Here is a 12638-nt window from a genome sequence, read left to right as displayed (position 1 = left end):
CCTGGTGAATTGGTGATGGTAATGGCAGAGTAAGTTAAATGTTGGATCTTTAACGGTGGATAAACATATTTTCACGTGTATATAAATAAAATTTCAATTTAGCAATATAATGAATACTTGGTTGTCATCTAACAAATATTCGTAGAGTTCACTTTCATCTTACTATACCATTAAACCAATACAAGATATTCATATGGCCTTTAACTAACATGTATACATAGATTTCCAAGTCATCTGGTTTCCATCTAAAGATTTTTGCCACATAATTCACTAATTAATATTTTTTATAATCATAACCTCACTAATTAATGTTTTCTATAGTTATTACCAACTATTTCCTTTCAAATGGTTTAAAAACCGATTTTGACCACAGTTAATTATATATAACTGATTTTGTGTTTCCTTTTTTAGTATGTCAATTATTTTAATAATTCAATGATTTGTATAACAATTTCTCATCCCATCATTTATACATACTTTTCCTACATTTTATGGTTTTGCAGAAAACAATGTAAAGAATTCTTATTATATATATATATATAATTAAATGAGTTTGAATATGTGGCTGAGATTAAATTTGATTAAAAAAATAATCAGGAGAGAGAATAAATATTTTTGACAATTACACAAGTTTAAACTTTAGTTACACATGTGTAAAAGTCAATTCGGTGTGTAAAAAATTACGGTAATTGTTTGTACATTACTTACACTTACGTATTACACATGTGTAAAAAAAATTCAAAAAAAAATTGTTACGTTAAGTTCTTTCGAGTTCTTAAAGCTCAAAGTGGTTCTCAAAAGAAATCAATCATGTATATATATTATCCTAATATATCAGTATATGATAAATTCAAACTAATTAAAAGAACATGTCGACAAGTTCTCATTGTCTGGTCAAATTAAGGAAAAAAAAACCCCTTGTGCGTGCTATAGCCTAAAACAATTTAGGTAGTATTGTAACGTTACCTTGAAAAACTATTATAAGTAGATCATGGTTATTTTGTTTAACCATATATGGGTTAAAACAGCTTTAGACACAATAGTACGGTTAACTTAACAAATTATTAAAAGGTCATGAATATTTTGTTCAACCTTGCATTTTTATAAAGAGATCTAAATTTGAGTATCTTATAACTTATGTATGTTGAGATAGATGTACTATATATCTAAACTAGAGTTTTGCGCCGGGCAGGTTGGTAAAACCCGGGATGGTAAAACCCAAGCATTATCGGTTGCAAGGGTTGAGGCGGCAAGTCAACGCGAAATCAGTTAGTTTCAGTCATATGTGTTATTATACCGGAACTAAAGCCAAAAAAAAAAATAATAATAAAATTTGAGGTGGACGAAGTGGCATCAATCGGTAAAACTCGGTCGTTGGTAAAACCCTACTGTTATCAATCTCGGAAGTTGAGACGGTGAGTCTACGCAAATTCGGTTGGTTTCTGTCACATTCATTACGGTATCGGAACTAAAACAAAAAACAAAATCGGCATTCGTTCGGTTTTAGCTACTTTTTTACAGTACTGGAACTAAAACAAAACACAATTGACATTTGGTCGGTTTTCGTTACGTTTGCTACGGACCGAAACTAAAACAAACCGAAAACAACCAATAAGTGTTCGACCGTTTTTCGTTACGTTTGTTATGGACCGAAACTAAAACAAACTTGAAAGGACCAATCAGGTGCCGCAAAGTTGCCCAGTCGGGACTTTGCGGCAACCCGGTTTAAAAGTTATTTGGGTTTAATGAGACTCATGGCCCGCATATAAAATTGTTTTTTAATTATAAACAATATATATCTTTTTTAAGTAAATCAAATATTAATTTTTAGTATATTCATATTTTATAGGATTTCCATATCAAATATTTGGTGAGATTAATTTTTAAAATAATGAGATGTTATAGCCGTTTAAGGATGCGTAGCCGGTAAAACTCGGTCGTTGGTAAAACCCTATTGTTATCAATCTCGGTTGTTGAGACGGTGAGTCTACGCAAATTCGGTTGTTTTTGTCACGTTCATTACGGTATCGGAACTAAAACAAAAAACAAAATCGGCATTCATTTAGTTTTAGCTACATTTTTACGATATTGAAACTAAAACAAAACAAAATCGACACTTGGTCGGTTTTCATTACGTTTGTTACGGACCGAAACTAAAACAAACCAAAAAAGACCAATAAGTCTTTGACCATTTTTCGTTACGTTTGTTACAAACCGAAACTAAAACAAACTTGAAATGACCAATCAGGTACCGCAAAGTTGCCCAGTCGGGACTTTGCGGCACCAAACTTTGCAATTATATTATATAATAATTATATTGATAAGAATGAAGAACCCATTGGGATATTTAAGATAGAATCAACATGTATTGCTTAACAAAAAGAATATTACAACAAAATTATAGGACTAATCGTATCATGTCAAATGTTTTTCACTCATTTTACTTGTTACTAAATATATTCATTACAAGCAAGAAATTGAAATTGGGATCGAAATTCCTACCTCAAATGTGGTTCATGACATAAGAGTACACCAACTCTAGAAACTAAGTGACGTGATCATCAAAAGTAGAAAAGCAGCTTGAACTCAATTTATCTATGTTATGGAACTTTCACCCGACCATCTTCACAACGTTTCTAATGAGTTAACGTTTTCACATTCTCCCTTCTCCTATGCGGTTTCCACGATCTATATATATGTAATCCTCAAGCTCCCTTTTAAATCGTATATGCATAAGGAAGAGATTATTGAACGGAGTAATTGGGAAAGAAAGCAATTTGGTAAGGCCTTTCTTCAATTCAGCTATGCTACTTCAATTGAATCACCTGTTAACTTCGTCTTCCTCAATCGTATATGCTGCTAAGGTTGCTATTTCCTATTCCGTCAAGAAGCTGATTATTTCGATAAATTATTCTTGGTTATGGTCAGTGCCTTCAAGTTCATGTAAGCACACTTCAGTTTCCAATTCTTATATAACAATAATAGCATTCCAAATTTGGGGGAGGTTTAAATCCTGGGTTCACTAAAAATCGGTCTGGTTTTTGTTTACTGTGCTCGATTTTTGTGGCTTCAACCCAAATAACAAAGTAGATGCTCACACAGGTTATGATTGCTATCCAAGGATATATATATATATATATATATATATATATATATATAATCTGTTATTATCACTAGCAAATTGATTTTGAATTAGTGATGGAAATTGAAAAGGAATGCAGGCTGGAAATGGGGTTCATGAAGGCTAAAAATTTTAAACAGGTGTGCACTGCCAATTGATATCCCATACAATTTTATATTTGCTATAGCTGCCACAACATTATACAGTTTAAAAAAAAAACAATTCTATTTTCACTTATTGGTATTATGAAAGATTTGTAGTGCAATTTGGCTACTGGAGAATAAAAGGATTAATGAATATATTTTTATCTAACATGGATTTAAAAGTAGATTTTGTAATATGGTGAAGAACCTATGAAGGTTGTGGTGGCACATCAAAAGAGTTTCATTAGTATGATTATTAAATGAACCCACTCTAACATTGTTTTGCTTCTATTCTATATTTTCTAATTGAGTGGTGTTGGCATTTCTTTATTGTATTAAGTCAACTGCAGCTTTAATTTTGCAATAAAAGAATAACTTGCTTTGTTCATGTAAGAATCAAGGTTTGGGTTCTCACCGGTGATAAAACGGAAACAATAGTGAATATTGGGTAAGCTTCGTCTATGCTTTTCTTAAGAAAAGCAAATATTTTTTGCAGGTTAGATGAAACCCAAATCGATGGATGTAAGTTTACACCTGTAACTATTATCAAGTTTTTTATTCTATTTTATTTGTTTCCTCCATGTTAAATAAAACTATTATATTCCATGATTCTGGCTTTCTAATGTGTTAATGGCTTTTTGAAATTTGGTTATACGTTAATGAGTTCTAATTCATTGCAGATGGGTCAGCTACGTGTTGGAGTATTTGTCAAACTCAAGTAATCTTAGTCAACTATGACACCAAGTAATCTTTTTTTGAAAACATGTTTGTAAAGAGGAATAAAATATGTTCATAAATTTCGAATGAGTCTCAATATTTTCATTTTAGCTCAACTGTGCAGAACCATGGTGGAACTCTCAAAACATATCCGGACTCCTGAATTATGAAACTATAACTCTTAAAGTCTTAATAGTGCATAGTTCAGGTTTGATCTTCATCTCTTTGCCTGATGTTGTAGGCTAGCAAATTCCACCAGCATCACCATTTGATTCGGTTAGCTGATTCTCCGTTTTCCAACTGCACCACAACGATTCATACTCAAGCCCTAATCCAGTTCAGATTCCTATATTGCCAGTTCTTTCTACTCAGGTACGCCCTTAATATAGATGAATTAAGATATGTGTTTCAATGTCCAGCTCTATTTGTTGCATTAATTTCATGTACAATGATGCAAAATAGAAGCATATATCATAATATTTTGAACTACGTCTGTCAAGAATCACAATTTAAATTTAAATAAAATAATCCAATTGACAGAGTTAAAATTTTGTAATAAATTTGTCCTGACACTAGGGCAATTTTTAGTGAAGTTTGCACTTTTTTAGTGCTAAAGATGCATTGAAATAACTTAAATGAAACTTAAATTTATCTGAGCACAACCTGTTCGTGTTCGTTCAAGGATGAACATTGTAATGGGGACATCAAACACAAGATTTTATTTTATTTGGACTTGGACTAGAGCTAGATTTCACCTTTGTGGGGTTGAACGTGAGTTGAGAAGGTGGTGAATCCTTACAAATAAATCAATGCATAGGACTATAGTACACCAATCCTTGAACGTAAAATACCAGCCATAACTACATAAAATAAAAGTTAAAAGAAAAAGTCAAGAGCTTTTAACAAATTCATTAGGTAATTAATACTTTAAACAAAGCTTAAATTCAAGATTTGTTCTAAATAACTAACTTGAATTTAAGCCTATCATATACATATTTCTGAAGAAGAAATATAGCGGGAATTTAATATATTAGCATTATATCTAAACATAATGAATTCCCTCCTCTGCTCCTCACCATCATGTCAAACTTTCGTACTATAGTCCTATGCATTGATTTATTTGTAAGGATTCACCACCTTCTCAACTCACGTTCAACCCCACAAAGGTGAAATCTTAAATTCTTTTGTGCAATGATTTTGCATAGTTTGATGTTTATATTCAACATTTAATCATTACTGCATAACGGGTTCGGTCAACACAGGCAGGTTGGGTGACTTGAAAATGCAACTATGAGTCTATGATTGAAATGGGTCACTCTTAGTACATAACAGGCTCGGTCAACAGATTTGCAAGCAGATTTTTGTCCTTTTTGTATAAAGAGCAAAGCCTAGAAAGCTTTTACACATATAGCACAATTTAATGATTACATTAAACATTTAATCATCTTTCAAATGGTTTAATGGTTGGGTATTTGAGATTATTGATTTTGTGATAAACGTGAATCTTTAAACGATGACTCGTGTGAAGAAGCAGTAGCAACAAAGAAATCCGCCAGCAAGAAACTAATCCTATCTTGTCATATATGAAGGCCGTTGCTGCATTTGTGAAGTTCTGGTCCGAATAAAGTTCAGGTTTCCTTCTTAACAAGACCCAGTTTAGAAGTATGTGTGAAGTGAATGGTAGCTCTCAGACTCAACATATTGGGGAGTGATTTATTTTGGGTTTAAAAGAAAATGTTTTTGATATGTTTCTTTAGTAAAGAAAACAATATGAGTAGGTGATTATCTTATTCATTCAGTGATTCAGAATATTGCTATCTTTAATGTATGTAATCATGGCTTGAAATAGTTAACCTTAGGAGTTAATTGCTTGAATTTTATCTTTAATGTATGTAATCAAGTTGACCCGATGTTAACTACTTAACCCAACCAAAGTTTAGATTATACCCAAACTCGTAAATTTCATGTGATTATAAGTTCACACCCTTAGTTTTCTAGATGGGTTCCTATTTGGCAGCTGCTACCCAGTAAGTTCATGTTTACATGTCAATTGTTAATATTGTTTAGATTTATAAAAATGAGGGTATTTATGAAATGTAGAAAAGTAGAAAATTGTTGTGCAAAATTGTCATGTTGACTTTTAAGTCAAAGAATAAATTGTGCTGACAGGAGATGAGAAAATTGGAATATTGGATATCGAAGCACAAATTGGTGAATGAAATTAGCATACAATGTGGTATAGTAGACTTGATTGATGTGCTTAGAACTGCTACTGTGTTCTCGTCATGTGTAGTTTTCCATTTTAGTTTTCTAATAATCCAAAAGTGTAAATTGTAAGTTTTAACTATGTATTTGACGATAATTAGCAGTAAACTACTTGGTTCATAATAGAAAGAAAGATAGAGGTTGCCATATTAGATTAAACTACCCGGTACCGCCTATGCGGCCAAGCTTCCCCGGCTGCAGGAGATGGTGTCACCATGGGGATGGGCTACAACCATGGCTGCATCAAGATATCTTCACCAATAGATAGGAGTTCTCTTAATGTCCTTATGACCTCAATGTCTCATCCAAACTTGCTTTCCGCTTATTCATGTTAATGAATGATGTAGTAGTCACATTCCTGCGTTGATGCTCCCGTCCACCGGACGGGTAAACTACTATATTCAATATATGCTCTATTATCTTTTAGCAATTTCAATATATGAATTCAAGTTTATTTTTATTAAAGGTAAATCATAATCGATTAATTCATTAACATTAATGGTGAAAAAAATAAGAATATTGCAACATTGAAGTTGCATATCTGTTTGAATAAAATTTTCAAGTCACATGTAATTGCAAATTAAAGAAAATAAATGTATATTATTGTCTAAGAATTTGGATTTGTATGGTAATAAACCACAATTTGTTTTTAAACTGAGATTCAAGCAATATTGCATAATATTTTATATAAGATTGGTTTTTAGATTTTGATTTAAAATTTTCTCATATGCATTTGAACTCAAGAAAATGTGTGTTTTCTTAATTTTCTCCGAACATTATATATAAATATTGCAAACATGGAAAATATCTATTACATAAATCTTGGTGTTTAGTTTTAATTAATTCATTGACGTTTTGTGTAATATAAAGGGTTTTAGCAATAAATAATCAATATTTAGTTTTCAATATTTTTTTTCATAACTCAGACCTAAATGTTTCAAAACATATATATTATGACTTGATTTAAATTTTTGTGTACATTTAAATATATTTAATTTAATATGTCTTATAATAAAAATTACCTAATTAAAAAATTCAAATTCAAAACTTTAAACCAAAAAATATGTTTCACTTCCATTCATTATTTTCGCTATACAAAATCATTTAGGATATTGAAACCTAGATTCACATAATATCGTTTTCGTTAGGTTTTAACATAATTTCAATATTATATTAACTTATTAATTTTATTTTTATACAAATACAACGAATGGGGGTTATGTTAGTGCTTTCTGTTGGTTAATACATAATTAAAGTGTTTATTATGGTTTATACAAAATAATAAAACTATACTCAAAATTTTAAAAAAATTACAGTCATAACATTTATTATTCAAATATGTTATAAAAATTTATTAAGATTCACACCTTAATTATAATGTAACTTAATATAAATATTTATTATTTGTAACTTGATTATGTTCCTCATTACATTTCAAGGATATTCCGTTTCATATTAATTGTAAAAAAAAAAATAGTTAATCAGGTTAAAAGTCGTTTACCATGCTTTCATAAATCGGAAATCTTTGCTTCTTTTTCTTTCTTTTTTTTTTCTCTATAAGTTGATTATATATATAATATATATATATATATATATATATATATATATATTACATATAAAACATTTTAGATGGACATAATTGTAATTTTACACCTTTAAGACACTGTTATACTTGAATGCACGAGACGCCGCTAAATTAAATTCACCATATCATCGGCGTTGTTTCATGGTCTCCTGCTCCTTTAAATTAGGGTACGACGAACATTTCAGTTATCATGTCTTTGCAATTAACCTTACTTATAACTCCTAATTCTCCATTTAAACCACCCACGTTCATCCTTTTAACCCCTAATTCAATAATTTAATTATCATGTATTTGCAATTAACCGCTGTAATTCGTGCCCAATCAAGGATCGGTGGTTATAATCTTTTGTATAATTCGTATACATGGTTAATTGCAGTTTCTTCAGCCCACCCTCCACAATTGCAAACACGGTGTATCAACCGAACCGTCTACCAAGTAAGATAGTTTTTTTTAGTGTTTCTGCATTTTGTTGATTTCACGGTGTATCAACATCACTATGTTTCCACGCCACGTGTTTGTTTAAAGTCTTGTGTGGCTTCTGCCTAATAATAAGTTTTTCTTTGTTTTGCACACCATCGTTGATTGATCCTGGTTAAAGAAATCAATAGATTTAAGCCCGCTAAAGTGCAGGTTTGTAAGTTTTGATTCCCTATCCATATGATAGTTTTATTAAAAAAAAATAAACACAAAAATCATACACTGACTATAGCCTATATCATGGAATATGCTTACTTCAAACATGCATGCGTTGATATTAATACTCGTGGCGCCCCACTGCAAGTACAGTTTTACAAGGGTTGGTTCCACACATGTCGATTAGTAGGAGTATACACCCCCTCGCTTCATTGAACTCGTATCAAGGAAACTGGACCATTAAAGTCCATCTCATATCTAAAGGGACCATGCGCCGTTACAAGAATACACGAGGCAAAGGCTCTGTAACATCCCGTTTTCTAGTTTCGGTTAATAAATGAAATTACGAGTTATTAGGAGTCGGGCTAGTTTTGGGTTAAATGGATATGGGTTATGGACTTGGGTTATGAAGGAAAGAAGGAAAGACCATGGGCTTAATCACATGATCCATAATTATATAAGCATTTACTTCCAGTTTAATCATTCATTTCACACATATTCCATACACCACCAAAACACACACTTAAGCTCACTCTTTCTCTAGCCGAAACATAGAAGAAGAACCGATCCCGACCCAAGGTAATGATAGTATGATGTTGTATGAGCTTAAACCTGTTAGATATGGTCGCGAAACGACGAAGCGACACCGTTAAACCGTTTGAGTCACGAGATCCCGGGTGGAATCGGGTATAAACCGAACCTAAGATGAGCTTAGGGATCACCCTAGCTCAGATTTGGATCGAACGGGACGAAAAACGTGTGAAAAACGAGTCAAAACTCGTTTTTCCGGCGAAACCCGCGTTTTTCCGGCGACGGCGCCGGAAAGTGGTACGTGGTTAAGAGATGCAAGAGAATGTTCTGACATTCTCTGAACTAACCCTAATTCGTTAACGAAGAGTTAACGAACTAGGGGTGATTCGACAAATGGTTCGTTAAAGAAAGTCTAACAAACTAGACTTAGTTCGTGTTCAAATTAGTTAAGGATAAGATAACGAACTAGAGATAACGAATTAGAAGATCCAATTCGCTATATGGACTGATTCGTCAAGGGTCCAGTTCGCTATAAGGTCCAAATCGTTATAAGGACCAGTACGTTAGAGGGTCCAGTTCGTTACAAGGACTAGTTCGTTATAACAAACCAATTCGCTAACAATCAATTAACGAACTAGAAGTTTAAGAGAATTACAGAATGGTCCTGGCAGCTTAACCCCCAGCCAGGGTCTCTGCCCCTTGGATCCCGCCAGGGGCTGCCGCCCATAGAACCCCGCTGCCAGGGGCGCTGCCCCCAGACCCCTGTTCGTTGAGGGTTATAAATAAACTAGAGACACGCTATGGGTAGCGATAGATAATTGATACGTGTAATTGTCATACAGTTAGTCGTGCACAACTAAGGAAATGAATAACAATTAACGGTGAACGTAACCGCATTCAGGTGAGTTTCTAGCCCCATTTCTTGTTACAATTTCGGGGCTGTGTGCATACTCGATGTGAATGTTAATACACTTACCTTAAATGGTAAGTGTATGTCTTAATACAAATGTGATAGTTATGAATGTATGATTGACAGTACGTGAACGACCCTCGGGTATTGCACGTATTGTTAAGGCAATTATAATGTAGTATGTATGATATGTGTATGTGAATAAGGAAGAATGTACGATTATGGTATGTGTGATATTAAATGTATGGATGTGATAATGGAGATGATAATGAAAGGTAAGGTAAGGTTAAAGGGTTGCACTCCCTAATAATATATGCGAAGGTTAAAGGGTTGCACTCCCTAATAATATATGCGAAGGTTAAAGGGTTACATACCCTTATAATATATGCGAAGGTTAAAGGGTTGCACACCTTAATAATATATACAAAGGTTAAAGGGTTGTATACCCTAATAGTACATGCGAAGGTTATAGGACGTAATGCTCTTTAAAACGTAAGGTATGGTTATGCAAGTATGAAAGTATGAAGTATGTACGAAAGTATGTAGTTATGAATATGTTGTATGTGGTATGATTAACTAGAACTCACTCAGCGTAGCTAACTTTTAGTATGCACGCATGTGAGTAGAATGAGACAGCTGGCTTGAGCGGGGGCACATGGCAGAAGAATAAAGAGTCTGGCATCTGAAGATTTAAGATGTTTAGAATTAATATTTGATTTGAAAGACATTATGTTTTAATATGACAAGTTATGGATTTATATGTAATGTTTTATGAATGTTTTAATATTCTGCGAATGTTTTTATTAACTTTGATATTTAGAACTGTGTTTATAAGTAAATCCAACGTTAAAGTGAGGCGGCCGGTAACGGGGCCTTACAGGCTCTCCTTATAATGTTGAACTAATTGAAGAGGATGTAAGTTTCTGTTACCAACCATTATCTGTTGTTATTACTACGTTATGGTCCAACCCATTTGTTATTATTACGTTTCGGTCAGACCCATTATCCGTTGATGATAATATCTGTTTATATTTATACTTACATTTTTTATATATTTGTAATAGAAGGTTATTTTTGGTATATTCTTAAAACATGGCAAAATTTCCTGCTGTGAATATGAGTTTTAAAACAATTGAACCCATAGTGGCTGAATGAGAACCAAATCTTTAAGGGCATTTAGAAAGCCTCTTTCAAGTGCATTCTCCATTACCATTAGTAGCCCAGTTAAAAACCTGAGCTGAATAAAGGATGTGAGGATAATGTTGTCTCTAAAGACCATGTGTTGTGCACTTTAGCGTCAAGAATTAATGCCCAAGATAAAATTAAATGACCTAGAAAGTTGTATTGGGGCGACTTTTAAACGTCTTTTTTCCTAATTTTCTAATCTGCATATAATTGACATATTGCCTATGAGAGTTTTAAACCCACCCCAATTTTTACATAAGCTCCCTCCCCCCCCCCCCCCCCCCCCCCCCTCTTTTAAGTATCACACTACAAAAACAGTATAGATCCCTTCGTATGTAGCCTTGAAATGTCAGTATATTAATAAATAGGCATTATTAACCTCAAACTAAAAGACCGTATAATAGAACAATCCTGAAGACACATCAAAATGGAGAAAAGGAATGCTATCTATACAACGTGTACGCAACATAACAAATATTTCAAGACCAGTTGTCATAAATGAGGCCATGGCTTAGCATTGCTTACGGGTGTGTATGAATCGGTTTTATGTTCAAACTGATCGAACCCTGAAGTTTCAGGTTTTGAAAATCATTCGGTTTTGGTTTTTTATTTAGGTTCGTTTGGTTTTTGTTTTCTTGGTTTCGTTATATGAGCTTGAAAGTTTGGGGTTAGACAACAAAATTGGCCGAAAATAATGAACTTTTGCCTAAACTTTTTGCTGGTTAATCGCTTATCATACGTTTAACATAAAAATTTTGGGTCACACTATATGTTAAATAATTTTAATTACTTAAAACGATAGGAGAGAAACATATAAGATGAGAAGATGAAGATGACTAAGAGAGGAGAGTACATCACGAAACTGTATACACTGGTTAGGTGCTGTGGGTGACTCCGGGTTAAAGTTGTTCTAAAACTCAGATTCGCATAAGCGAATCTTGCCATGTTTTGAGAATATACCAAAAATGACCCTATGGTACAAACTTTAATTGATTCGGGTTAAAGTTGTTCTAAAGCTCAGATTTGCAGCAGCAGATCTTGCCACATTTTGAGAATATACCAAATATACCCCCCCCTCTGGTACAAAGTTTAACTGATGTGTTTTTCATTCGAAAAGCGTCTCATTCCAAAAAATATAACATAAATATATAGGTGCAACGTAAAACCATTTGCCGAAGTATATATTTTTTTTCAAAACTGGCATGAAGGTGGTTATGATTGTGGCCACAACGAGTGTAAAAATATTGTCATGCCAACATTTATCATGTGATTGAAAGTTGAAACCACCAGAGCAAGTCTCAACCGTTCAATAAGTAGCGTTGTTATAGTTATTTCTGAAATGGAAACATGTAGGTGCAACATAAAACCATTTGCCGAAGTATATATTTTTTTCAAAGTTGACATGAAGGTGGTTATGATTGTGGCCACAACGGGTGTAAAAATATTGTTATGCCAACATTTATCATGTGATTGAAAGTTGAAACCACCAAAGCAAATCTCAAACCGTTCAATAAGTAGCGTTATTATAGTTATTTCTGAAATGAAGAG

The sequence above is a fragment of the Bidens hawaiensis genome, unplaced genomic scaffold, assembly GCF_021521415.1.
Source record: "Bidens hawaiensis isolate Kalapana, Puna unplaced genomic scaffold, B.hawaiensis_p1.1 tig00008375_1, whole genome shotgun sequence".
Lineage (NCBI taxonomy): Eukaryota > Viridiplantae > Streptophyta > Magnoliopsida > Asterales > Asteraceae > Bidens > Bidens hawaiensis.
Note: the sequence above shows the minus strand (reverse complement) of the source record.